This window comes from Hyla sarda, chromosome 3 (assembly GCF_029499605.1).
Source record: "Hyla sarda isolate aHylSar1 chromosome 3, aHylSar1.hap1, whole genome shotgun sequence".
Taxonomy (NCBI): domain Eukaryota; kingdom Metazoa; phylum Chordata; class Amphibia; order Anura; family Hylidae; genus Hyla; species Hyla sarda.
The window spans coordinates 338,144,397-338,158,814 of record NC_079191.1 but is presented as its reverse complement, the minus strand read 5'-3'; the positions used below and the strand labels follow the sequence as shown (position 1 = coordinate 338,158,814).

General features: G+C 44.2%; 1 protein-coding gene across 7 annotated transcripts in view; it reads right to left on the bottom strand.

The window, feature by feature from the left end:
• BIRC6 (baculoviral IAP repeat containing 6) overlaps positions 1–14,418 on the bottom strand; it is a 338,837-nt gene that overhangs the window by 105,476 nt on the left and 218,943 nt on the right. The gene's annotated exons all lie outside the window — the stretch shown is intronic.

The window sequence follows — 14,418 nt, the reverse complement described above, 5'->3', positions numbered from 1 at the left end:
TAGAACTGAGCTGCAATACCACATACAACCTGAGGACAGAGGTGGTGCTGTTTTATTAAGAAATCAGCAGTTTTTCTAAACCTGGATAACCCCCATAACTTTTATCATGGTTTCTGGTTTATTGTCTGGCACAGTGTTTTCCAACCAGGGTGCCTCCAGCTGTGGCAAAACTACAACTCCCAGCATGCCCAGACAGCCTTTGGCTGGCCGGGCATGCAGGGAGTTGTAGTTTTACAATAGCTGGAGGCACCCTGGTTGTGAAACACTGGTCTGGCGTTTTGGGCGTTTTCTGGGCAAGAAAAAAAAAAAAAAAAAAAAAAAGATTTAGACCAGTGTTAGGGCTTAAAGGGGTATTTCCAGGAAAAAACTTTTTTTTTTTTAATCAACTGGCTCCAGAAAGTTAAACAGACTTGTAAATTGCTTCTATTAAAAAAACGTAATCCTTCCAGTACTTAGCTGCTGAAGTTGAGTTGTTCATTTCTTTCTGACAACCATGCTCTCTGCTGACACCTCTGCTTGTCTCAGGAACAGCACTAGAGGTTTGCTATAGGGATTCGCTCCTACTCTGGACAGTTCCTGAGACAGACCGAGGTGTCAGCAGAGAGCGCTGTTGTCAGACAGAAAAGAACAACTCAACTTCAGCAGCTGATAACTACTGGAAGGATTAAGATTTTTTTAATAAAAATAATGTACAAGTCCTTTTAACTTTCTGGAGCCAGTTGATATAACAAAAAAAAATAAAAAAATAAAAATAAAAATAAAATAAAGGAGTTTTTCCCTGGAATCCTCCTTTAAGATACAATAAAACATTATTTCAAATATAGAGCTGACCGTATCTCCATTCCCTTAGCCTCTTTTTAAGAAGTTGCCGAGTTGTATTAAATCATCTGAGGTAAGAGTTAGAATACATGTTTACTGATCGGATTCTAAAAATGGAAGTTTAATTAAGAAGTGTTTTATCTTTTTGTGCATAATTGGGAACAGAGTTCGCTCGGAGGGCTGTATGTTCACGAGCCACAGATTAAATACAGCTATGTTAGTAACGGAGTACATCATTCCGAATCAGTCACAACCAGGGGCTATAGTTAAAAGTCATTGTTTTGTTTGCTCTTTCTATTTAAGCACATAAAGCCAGATTTCAGTAATTCTCTTTTTTTTTATGCTACGCCTGGGAAATAGTTTGGTCTCCTGCAACAGATGAGGATTCTACAAAATAGTTTTCTATGAAGGAATTGTACCATCCAGCTTTACAATAAGCCAACATACTACAATTTCTCAATCAAAACAGGGCACAATGGGGTGGGTGAATAAAGGAAGCAAGGAGCTGAGCAAGCTTTTAAATAAAAAAAAGATTTTGACTGCTGGCAAGCCTGGAGAGAAAACTGCAATGTTTATAACATCTTATGTCTTCTTTGTTTTTAAAAGCAGCAACGGCAGTATCGCTATTTCAATTAGACCTGATGGTCACATGTCTAAAAATGGAATATAGTGCTCCATCTCCTGAAACCTTAAAAGAGAATATACTTTGGATATAATAAAAAAATTTAATATGTGGACTTTTAAAAAGGTGAAGGGGGTTCATGTTGGCCAAACCCGTACAGGTGTCCTTGACGCCATAACATTAAAGGGGTACTCTGGGAAAAAATTTCAACAGGTGCCAGAAAGTTAAAGGAATTTAGTACAGACAGGTAGTGCAGGTGACAACGATGACAACAATACTTACCTAGTCTAGTTCCATGCTAAGGTTTTCCTGCTATCCTCTTTGGTATCTTCTGCTCTGGGCCAGCCTTGGAGCATGGGCAGAGTATAGTGAGGTCACTAAGCTCCGCCCATGCTCCAATTCAGGCCCAGAGCAGAAGATACCGAAGAGGATAGCCGGAGAACCACAGCACAGGATCAGGTAAATATCGATGTCATCAGTGTCACCTGCACTACCTGTCTCTACCGACAGGTATGTGCAGGTGACACCGATGACCAATTTCCTTTAAAGAGATTTGTAAATTACTTATTTTTAAAAATGTTTATCCTTTCAGTGTTTATCAGCTGCCGTATCTTTCAGAGGAAGTTGTGTAGTTCCGCAGTGCACTCTGCTGCCACTTCTGTCCATGTCAGGAATTGTCCAGAGCACAAGAGGTTCGCTATGGGGATTTGCTTAAGTTCTAGATATTTCATGATAAGAACAGAGGGTCACACTGAAAGAACTACACAACTTCCTCTAGGGCATACAGAAAGTGATGAGTACTAAGAGTGGATTTGAAAAAAAATTTCTCCAGGAGTATCCCTTTAATGGGGAAAAGTCATGTGGGAAAACCATGCTGAGTCTCCATTCCTGGCTTGACTTGATAGATAGGTCTTCTCCAATATACAAACAGGGAAAGAGTGGGAGAGGGACCCATTCCTGTCAGATCATGGGGATGTTGAGATAGACCGCGTCTTTTTTTTGGGGCGGTACATTGACGACATCCTCATGATCTGGCAGGGTGATTCATTTCAGTTGGCCCAGTTCATGATAAGAATATCAAATTAACATGTTTGATAAAAACTGTGTATTGTTACAAGTGATGAGCATGGCTATATCAAAACAGACATGTTTAGGAAGAACACTGCACTGAACTCGTATTTACATGCTTCCTCATCCCACTCAGGTCATACAATTTGGGCCATACCCTATGGACAATATCTTTGGGCAAGGCTGATATGCTCTTCTGATCAAACATTTCAGAAACAAGCTGATCATCTGCATCAAAAGATTCTTGGACCAGAGAGACACCCACAGAAACATCAAAAAAGCATATAATAGAGCGAAAAAACCATCTCAGGTATATCCAGTGGATTATACCGTTCGATTTGAGACAAACTATCACTCGCACTGGGACAGGATGAGGAAATGTCTTAATAAGTAATGGTCGGTGCTGACCATCATTGACAGCCAGGAGGTCTAAAAACTTGAAGGACCTTCTAGTTAGGAGTGAACATCGGGAATCACCTGATAAAAATGCCTTTGGAGGGGATGTTCTCCATGTGGCCAGAGCGTGGCCTGCCCAAATACTAAACGCTTAACGACGTTTAAGGATTCTTCTGGCAGAACCACATTTAAAATTATACATGAAATATCTTGCTCGACGCGTTTTTTTTTTTTGTGTACTATGCAATCTGTTCTTGTCCCAAGATTTATATTCGACTCAGCACACAGGATATGAAAATCCGAGTGAGAGAACATGTTCAAGACATCAAAGCAGCAGCTTTGACAACCTTAGACAGCCTTGAAGATCTTAAACCGGTTCCAAGATATTTCAAAACACACCATGATTGTGACCCCACCTATTCTAAGGTACGTGGGATAGATCGTATCTACCCCAGTATCTGTGGGGGAGGGGGGGAACATGGCAAAACGGGTTGCTCAATGTGAAAGCAGCTGGATCTGGTGGCTAAAGACTCTATACCCTGCAGGCATGAACACAATTCTAATTGTTAGTCACCAATTCTCTGATCTGTTAATACCTTGGTGTCTTCCTAGTCCGCCCTGTCTTTTGACATTTTAGTGTAGTTTTAATGATTTTAACATTTTTATAGATTTTTGTTATATTTTTCTATTACAGTGACCCATGTGATGTTGCCCTATTACCTATGTACAGCTCCCCTTGGACAATAGGCATCTATGGACACTCAAGATCAAGACTGGAGGAAACCCGTCACTTGCTTATATATGTTTACGTGTGTGTGTCATCGTTTGCCCTCTTTTGGATTATTATTTATTATCTTTTCATTTCACCCCACTTTTCTTCATATAATTATTCTCAACCTGTCTTGTCTCAGTTTTGGAGCTCAGACAAGTGAGTATTCTTCCTATGTGCTGCATACTTTATCATGGCTATATGGCCTGACTAAATATTTATTATATTGAAATGCGTTTTTACTCCTTGTCATCGTAGCTATACATTTCCCCATTCTTTGAGTAATTTCATACAAACAGTCATGGCCGTAAATGTTGGCACTCTGGAAAATTTTTCATGAAAATGAAGTATTTCTCACAGAAAAGGATTGCAGTAACACATGTTTTGCTATACACATGTTTAGCCCCTTTGTGTGTATTGAAACTAAACCAAAAAAGGAGGAAAAAAAGCAAATTGGACAGAATGTCACACCAAACTCCAAAAAAATGGGCTGGACAAAATTAACCCTTAAATGGGCACTGTCAGATACAAAATAGGTTTGGCAATTGCTTTCATTAGAACATTTTCAGTATTTCACACTGAAAAAGCCAGTCAAACAACTGCTCCACCTGCCTGCTTGGACACATACTAGTCCTGCTTTGTCCATGCATCATCACCTTTGTCATGGACACACTTCCTTGATTGACAGCTGTGAGTGCAGGGCTCACAGCTGGAGGAAAATCTACCACTCAACTTGTGTCCCGCTACTGTCAGTGAGGACAAGCTGGGAGTTGTAGTTGCTATGAGAAGACAGCATACTGAGGGAGGGGGGTGGAGACCTGCACAATGAGGCCACGCCCCCTCCCTTTGAGAAGAATTCAGACTAGGGAGCAAAATTAAAAGTGTAATAAAATAAATAGGTGCTAGACACAAAAATTAGATGTACATGGTCAGGATTAGGTACTGAGTGATATATAAAAAAAAAATAGTTTTTTGTTGGATCTGATGGGTATGCTTCAACTTAAAGGGATACTTTTTTTTTTTAATCAACTGGTGCCAGAAAGTTACAGATTTGTAAATTACTTCTATTAAAAAATCTTAATCCTTCCAGTACTTATTAGTTGCTGAATACTACAGAGGAAATTATTTTCTTTTTGGAACACAGAGCTCTCTGCGGACATCTCTGTCCATTTTAGCAACTGTCCAGAGTAGGAGAAAATCCCCATAGCAAACATATGCTGCTCTGGACAGTTCCTAAAATGGACAGAGATGTCAGCAGAGAGCTCTGTGTTCCAAAAAGAAAAGAATTTCCTCTGTAGTATTCAGCAGTTAATAAGTACTGAAAGGATATATATTTTTTTTAATAGAAGTAATTTACAAATCTGTTTAACTTTCTGGAACCAGTTGATAAAAAAAAAAAAAAAGTTTTCCACCGGAGTACCCCTTTAATATTTCAAAATCAGTCGCTTCCTATAACCATCAATAAACTTCTTACACCTCTCAGCAGAATGTTGGACCACTCTTCCTTTGCAAACTGCTCCAGGTCTCTCTTATTGGAAGGGAGCTTTTCCCAACAGCAATTTTAAGATCTCTCCACAGGTGTTCAATGGGATTTAGATCTGGACTCATTGCTGACCACTTCAGAACTCTCCAGCGCTTTGTTGCCATCCATTTCTGGGTGCTTTTTGACATATGTTTGGGGTCATTGTCCTGCTGGAAGACCCAAGATCTCGGATGCAAACCCAGCTTTCTGACACTGGGCTGTACAGTGCGACCCAAAATCTGTTGGAAATCCTCAGATTTCATGATGCCCTGCACACATTTACGGCACCAGTGCAAGAGGCAGCAAAACAACCCCAAAAGATCATTGAACCTGTAGGTACTGTTCACTGTAGGTACTGTGTTCTTATCTTTGTAGTTGCGCACTGTGGACAAAGGCAAATCTATATCTCTTGAGATGGACTTGTAACCTTGAGATTGTTGATATTTTTGACCAATTTTGGTTCTCAAGTCCTCAGTTTTCTTCTGCTCTTTCTGTTGTCCATGCTTAGTGTGGCACAGACACACAATGCAAAGACTAAGTGAACTTCTCACCTTTTTATCTGCTTTCAGGCGTCATTTTTTTTATACTGCCCACACCTGCCCCAGGTGAGTTTAAAGGAGCATCACATGCTTGATACAATCTTATTTATCCACAATTTTGAAAGGGCGTCAATAATTCTGTCCAGCCCAGTTTCCGAGTTTGGTGTGACATTATGTCCAATTTGCTTTTTTGCCTCCCATTTTTGGTTTAGTTCCAATACACACAAAAGGAATAAACATGTGTATAGCAAAACGTGTGTTACTGCAATCCTTTTCTGTGGGAGTACTTAATTTTTTTGAAAAATTTCAGGGGTGCCAACATTTACGGCTATGACTGTATACTTTTGTTTCCCTCTCGTTCAGTCTTTGTTTGTTCACGCTTGTGTGTGATTTTAGTGGTTTTTGTGTCACTTTCTGACAACAGCACTCAAGTACGCTCAGTTTTATTTAGTGTTTTTTAAATCAAAAATGGTTATTAACCCCTTAAAGACCAGACCCATTTTGGCCTTAAGGACCAGACCAATTTTATTTTTGCATTCTCGTTTTTTCCTCCCTGCCTTCTAAAAATCATAACTCTTATATTTCCATCCACAGACCCATATGAGGGCTTGTTTTTTTGCGTCACCAATTGTACTTTGTAATTACATCCCTTATTTTACCATAAAATGTACGGCAACCAAACAAATATTTATGTGCGAAAATTGAAAAGAAAACAGCAATTTAGCAAATTTTGGAAGGTTTTGTTTTCACGCTGTACATTTTCCGGTAAAAATGACATGATTTCTTTATTCTGTGGGTCAATACAATACCCATGTTATATGCTTTTCTAGAATTGTACCGCTTAACCCCTTAAGGACCAAGGACATTCTGGAACGTCCCCGCACCCTGGGCTTTAAGGACCAAGGACGTTCCAGAACGTCATGGTGTTTCTCCGGTCTCTGCCGCGCGCCAGGCAGAGATCGGAACGGCATGTCTGCTGTAATCGTTCAGCAGGCATGCCGTCAAATGCCTAGGGGGGTCCCGGGACCCCCGCATGTCGGCGATCACTTGCAAAATCACGCAAGCGATCTTCGGCGATTCGGGTCACTTGTGACCCGATGACCCAGTAATAAATGGTGATCGGCGGTGTACAATTCACCGCCAATCATCTACCGCTGCTATTGGCCGGCGATCGTCCAGCCAATAGCAGTGCGGCAGAGGAGGGGTTAACGGTCTCTTCCCGCTGCTGCACCCGCTCTCTGTGTTCAGTCAGCGGGTGCAGCAGTGAGGAGAAGACCGTGTACCCCCCCTCAGAGCTCCGGAGCCCCCTCAGGAGCCTTAGAATATGGACAACGGATTGCAGGGACAGGTAGGATTTAATAAAGTGAAAAAAAAAAAAAAAAAAAAGTCCCCCCCCCCCCCAATAGGTCCCCAAGGGTCCTATTGGGGTCTGATCCCTGACCCCGGGTCCTAATAGGGGTTCAGGGAGCTGCGTGCGCCATCCATTTTTTGGGGGGGCCACAGCTTTTTTTTTTTTTTTTTCTTTTAATAAAAAAAAAAAAAAAAAATCCCCCTCCCCCCTCCATGACCCCCTAATAGTTCCCCCAGGGTCCTATTAGGGTCTGATCCCTTACCCCGGGTCCTATTAGGGGTTAAGGGAGCTGCGTTTGCCACCCCTTTTTTTTGGGCCGCAGCTTTTTTTTTCCTACTACTGTTATTACACTTTTTACACCAGGCACCACACACTACATACTCTCCACTCTCCCCCCCCCCCCCCCCCCCCACCGTAGAAAAAAGGCGATGGGCCGCCGGGCATTTTCGGCAGCGGAGGCTTACGCTTTTTTAGCCTCCGACTCCGAATCTGCCAGTGAGGACGAGGAAGATCCTACATTTTTGTGTTCTTCCTTGCCCTCCTCATCATCTAGTAGTGATGATGAGTCCCCTGTACGGCGGCGGAGACGCTGCCAGGCAAGGCCAAGCACCCCCCATGAGAGTGACCCAGTGGCTGACACTAGTACGAGTGGCAATGCCGCTCGTAATAGGAGTCTGGCCCCCCAGACAAGTGCACCGGAGCCCCCTTCCGGTGACCCTGTCTGGAGCCCCCCAGAGGGTTATCAGCCACGGATTCCAGAGTTTGTTGGCGACTCAGGAATCCGGATTGACCATGCTGGCTTCATTGATCTGGACTTTTTAAAGTTTTTTTTCAGTGACAGCCTGGTCAATCACATGGTGGAGCAAACAAACTTGTATGCCCAGCAGTTCATTGCCCACCACCCCGATTCGCTTTTGGCCAGGCCCAATGAATGGCGCGCCATTGATGCAGCGGAAATGAGGACATTTTGGGGCCCCACGCTGCATATGGGCCTGGACAAAAAACCAAGTGCTCGTCATTACTGGAGTGGGGACGTCCTCTATCAGACCCCGCTTTACAGTATGGCGATGACACGGAGGCGATTCGAGGCCATTCGGAAATGCCTGCAGTATGCAGATAATGCGGCATGTCCGCCCTGAGGTGATACCGCCCATAACCGGCTTTACAAAGTGAGGCCAGGCCGGTCATCGATCACTTTGGGGCCAAATTTTGGAGGCCTATGTACCGCTCAGGGAACTCGCGGTAGATGAGTCTCTCATCAGTTTTAAGGGGAGACTCATCTTCTGCCAGTATATTCCCTCGAAGCGGGCGCGGTTTGGCGTGAAACTCTACAAACTTTGCGAGAGTACCTCTGGGTACACTTGCAAGTTTAGAGTATATGAGGGACGAGATTCCCGTATTGAACCCCCAGAATGTCCCCCCACTCGGTGTTAGCGGGAAACGCGTTTGGGACCTTGTGCACCCATTGCTGGATAAGGGTTTCCACGTGTACGTTAACTTTTATACCAGCATCCCTCTGTTCAAATCCATAAATTGAATCCATACCTTACGGACAAGGAGAAAAGTAGAAAGGAGGTCGGGGTATGCAGCCATTTCCAGCAGATATATAGGGGTCACCTTACCAATGCGCCAGGAGACAATCACCCGTACACCCCATAGGAGCAAATTGCGCCCACCCCTTCAATTGTTGAACCTGTGACGCTAAAAAGTATAGCGAAGGAGTTGGACTAGACAAACCACCTGCCTCTTTACTACGCTGCAATGTTTTAAGATGGATACTAGCCGGCATGCCATTCCAAATGAGCTCCCTAAACAAGGACTGAATCCTAAGAAAATATTTCATAGGAATCCAGACAGGGGTGTTATGCAAAATATATAAAAACTGGGGCATAAGAACCACTTCAACTAAGTTAGATCTACCGATCATGGAGAGGGGAAGTTTACGCCAAGTATCTACTTAACGAGAACTACAGTCTAGCAGCGGAACAAGATTGAGAGCAATATATTCAGAGGGGAGGGCAGTGACATACACGCCCAGATATTTAAACTGTGAAACTACAGGAAGGCCGACCCTTGCAATAACTGGTATAGAAGAGAGGGGATCAAGGAGAAGGATGGTGGATTTGTCCCAATTAATAGATAGGCCGGAGTAACCACCGTATAATTCTATAAGGGCCATCAAAGGGGGCAAGGAGTGCCCCCACATCTCCAAGGAAAAGAATCATGTCGCCTGCATAAAGGGCAATGCGCTCTTCCAAGTCCCTATAACGGAAGCCTTTAAATGGATACCCTAATAAGTACTGCCAGGGGCTCTATTGCTATGGCAAATAGGAATGGGGACAGGGGGCACTCCGATTTCCCTGGCATAAACCCAGTCTGATCCCCATGCACCAAAGTAGTAATGACCCTTAAGAGACGGTTGGCCAAGATTTTCGCTATTAAATTAACATCAGAGCACAGCAGGGATATTGGTCTGTATGAGCCCGCCAAAAGCGGATCTTTACCGGGCTTCAATAACAATACTATAATTGCCTCTCGCATAGACCCCGGCAAACTCTCCCCCTCTGCCGCCACCTGCAATACCCCCCCCCCCACCCCCAGTATCTGGGGCAACAGAATATCTTGATATTGTTTAAGATACTTGTTGGGGAGTCCAACACCCGGTGACTTCTCAGAAGACAAGGCCCCCAACGCACTCTCCAATTCTTCAATAGTAACAGGCTCATCTAAAAGATCCCTCTGGGTCTACGACAGGGCTGGGAGCCAAATGCCAAAGAGAATCTGGTCAATAGCAGTAAGATCATGTGTCAGATTAACGGAATATGTATCTTCATAAAAGGATACTAAGACATTCAAAATGTCCACATCATCTTGGCCAACAGTCCCAGCACTATCACAGAGGCAAGGGATAGAGGTGGACCCCTGCTGGGTTCTAATAGTACAAGCCAGCAGGCAACCCGTACTCTCGCCACTCTCAAAATAGCACTGCTGTTGAAAGAATCACTTGTTATCTGCCATCTGCAACAAATGTGAGTCTAACAAAGTTTGCAAAGATTGCCAACTATCTCTAGTCTGGCCAGAAGGGTCACTGAGAAACGGTTGTTCCGCTAGGAGCACTTGTTGCTGCAATGAGGTTTGAATTGCTCTATTCTTAGATTTACAGGTGGTAATATCCCCGATAAAAATGCCCCTTACATACGCCTTTAATGAAGCCCATGTGGTACCCACCGAAGCAGTCCCCGCATTGATCTCGAGAAAGGCTTCCACATTAGACTAAGCGTACGGTCTACTGAGGGGACTTGAAGCCAAAATGGATTTAATCACCACAGAGAACCCCGCAATCTAGGATGAGAATTGAAAATAAGATGCACAAATACAGGGGAATGATCAGAAAGACTACGGGGGAGATACTCCACCGACATAACCAGGGGGAAAATTAGCTCATTGCCCAGCGTGAGATCAATATGTGAGAGCGTACCACAAGAGCTAGAATAGCAGGAGTATTGCATCTTAGTAGGATTACGTCTTCTCCATAAATCTGCCCACCCCACCTCCTCCACAAGTCTAGCTAGACCCGTAGACCCAGGAGTCCCAGTAGGCCCTCTGTTATTAAACCTATTAAGCATGGGGTGTAACAAATTATTGAAATCCCCAATCACCAGGAGCAATGCGTCAGGCAGAGAGGATAGAAAAGACATCACCCTGCGCAAGGCATCACTTGAGTATGGGGGAGGAATATAGAGCGCAACCAGGACACACAGGGTACGGTTAAAAGTGCCATAAAGCCAAACAAATTACCCTCTGGATCAATAAAACTAGAAACAAATGAAAATAAAATGCTTCTATGAATGAGCACACTTACACCCTGGGCATGTGAGGAAAAAAAGTGGCATGGAAGGTATGACCAAACCATGGTTTATTCAGCACATGTTTAGTATCACTCGTCAAGTGTGTCTCAGAGAGGCACAATACAGCAGGTTGAAAAAAAGCAAGGGATCATTGAGGGCCCTTACGTTCCACGCCACCACATGCAAATCAATAGCCATAAGACAATTGAGGAAGCATAAGTGACAATGTAAGTGGGCGGAAGCATGAGCCACCAATAAGTGAAACTGGGAAGAAACATAGAAGACAGAGCACAATGAGCAGAAGAAAGAACACTGAACAACACAGACACCCCAGACAAACAACAAAACCCAAACAGTCGCAACTTGTAACACAAGGGGCAAACAAATAGCCCAGGTAGAGTGAGCAGGTGACATATAGATAGAAGATACTTATCCAACATACCGTGCTCATATCTGAGCAAATGAGAACAAAACATATTGGGGACATCTGGCAACATAGACACGTACCCGGAGAACAGATAAGTAGTATAAGCAAAAAAAATGAACCCCCCCCCCCCCCCACTTACCAATAAAGGCACAGCATAGTTACAGAGGCACATTCTAAAGTATATGGCCTAAGTATGCGTAAAGGCACAGAAAGTCCCAGGCAGGCCGGCAGGACCAACATCAATACACAGTCTACACAGGAACCTCAGATACGGGAGTGCTGTATTTGAGCCTCATGTATATCCACCCATTCCACTGCCACCACAGAGGAGTCAAACATATGGGTAGTTCCTAGAGCAACCACGCGGAGGAGTGCAGGGTATAGCATAGAGTACATCACATTTCGTGCACGCAGGAATCGTTTAACATCCGTATATTTAGCTCTCCTCTTTTGAACGTCAGCCTAAAAATCAGGAAAATAAGAGATCCGGCTGCCATTGATAGCGAGCGAGTCCATGTCCCTGGCTTTACAAGGAATGATATCTCTATCTTCAAAGTGCAAAATGCAGATGAGGACAGCTCGAGGTGGGGCAGCCGGCGGGAGGGAACGAGTGGGCACCCTATGTGCGCTATCAACAGCACATAAAGGCGTCAAAGTCGTCTGCAGTTTTAAAAAAACGCCGGGCTTCCGAGACAGGGACGTGACGTCATGCCACGCCCCCTCCATTCATTTCATAGAATACGGGCTGCTGCAGGGAGATCGTGGGGGGTCCCAACAGCGGGCCCCCGCGATCAGACATCTTATCCCCTATCCTTTCCATTGGGGATACGATGTTTTTGCCCGGAATACCCCTTTAATGTTGCAGGCACAACACCAGCACTGGAGGGGTTGACAGCAGGGAGAGTCCCAGCGGAGGAGATAACACAGAGGCATAGTAGGGTCATCAGGGGTAGAGCAGCAATGGTAGAGGAGTCCCCTTGGCATGAAGATGGCACTCCAGAAGAGAAAGCGTTAAGCTCAGACTGACCTGCGGCGGCATGACGTTCAGGCTTGCTCAGCACAGTGAAGGGGTTTGCAGTCGCAGAAGAGACCGAGGCTCCGGACAGCCAGTCAGCCCCATCCAGCTCCTCCTCGCTCCAGTCATTCACCGAAGCCTGCACCGATGGCTCTGTGAAACGTGCGAAGCGCTGCAGCCGCTCTACAACTCCCGACATCTCTGCCTCACAATCTTCCAGCGCTCCCTGTGTCTTCCTATTACATCTCTGTCTGGCCATCTCGGTAACAAAATGCTCCAGGCACCTTCCCCCACAGGTAGGCGATGAGAAAAAGCTGAATTCTAGCCAGGTGTCCAGGATAAACGAAGGATGCTCAGCGGAGCTCCAGACCGCGCGTCTCCTCACATGCTGCGCTAAGCCACACCCCATGTGCGCACATTTCTGATCACAATATAGCTTTTTCACATTGTATTCTAGGCCACTCATTGCAATTATTTGCAATATTTGTAGGAACATGTACTACATGTCTTAGTTTTTGTTTAATAGTTAAAATTTGTATGGCTACTAAAGTAGCATGCCTATTCTATTATAGTGCTGCACCTATTCAGCATTATCATTTCTACATATTGACCCAGATTTATCAAACTGTGTGAGAGAAAAAAGAGATTTTTCCACAACAACCAATTACAGCTCAGCTTTCACTTTACCTCAGCTCGTTAGCTGAGCTGTGATTGGCTGCTGTGGAAAAATCTCTCCACTTTTTCCTCTCACACAGTTTGATAAATCTGGGCCATTATGTGTATATACTTTTATGTGGTTCCCTTTCCTCTATTTGCATCCATACACAATCTTCAACACTTATACAGCAGAATCTCCCAATAGCGGACACTCACGAGGAATAAAAAAGTGTCCGCTATTGAAAGATGTCCCCTATTGGAAAAAAGGCTAAAAAAAACTTTCTAAATGTCTGAATACTGTCCTGTACTCACTCCACGGTGTACTTACATATAAAACATGATAAAAAGCGATATTACAGTACAATCTCCCAGTAACGTTTAATCACCCCTATCCCCCCACAGCATTTCATCCCCCTTTATATCCTGTGCCACCTTATGCAGTGTGCCAATTTATCCCCCCTTACCCCCAGTGCCACATCATTTCCCCTTGATCCCCCTGTGCCATTTCATTCTCCCCATTATTAGCCTCTGTGTAAAATCATCACCCTCCCTTTTATGAAGTGGCAAAGGGGGATAAAGGGTTAATGAAATACCACAGGGGGTATCAAGAGGAAATGATGTGGCACAGGGGGTAAAAAAAATAAAAAGAAAGCGGGGGGTGGAGGGGGTTGGTGATTGGACGAAGGGGGAATAAAGTGGCATGGGGGGGGGGGGGGTGAATGATGTGGCCGGCAGATGTACAGAAGCATGAGACCACTGAGGTCTTCTGCTTCTGTGTTGGGGCTGCTGCAGGGTGCTGCAGTGGGGGGGCCTTGGCCCCCTAGGAGTCTGGGCCCCTTTGGCTGCACCCCCTGAAGGTGACCCAGTGTACAAGATAGGGCCGGCACATAAGCCTGGTTGTCCCCTATTGGGAGTGTTTTGTCCCCTTTATGGCAGTGCTTTGTCCCCTATTTGGGGTGTCCTCGTCCACTATTGGGAATGTCCCCCATACGGACATTACTAAACACTGTCACACTAACCCCAATACACACTTATTTTATGATAGTAGATAACGGACATGCTGTTAAAATATTATTCAGGCCTTTATACATGCTATGTTAAGTCAAATTGCAATTTTTTTACAAAAAATTATTTTTCAAACATTGATAATTGTGGCTAAAAGTTAGATCCAAGTAGAACAGTATATGCACCACACATGACAACTTTGCCACAAAACAGGAGTAAAAAACAAAAAAAAAAAAACTATCAAATTTTAAATTTTCGCTTACTGCTTTCTGACCTTCTAAGACCCACAACATTCAGTTCATGTGTGGTATTGCAGCTCAGTGTTATTTAAGTGAATAGAGCAACTTTGTAATACCACACACAACCTGAGGAGACAGGAG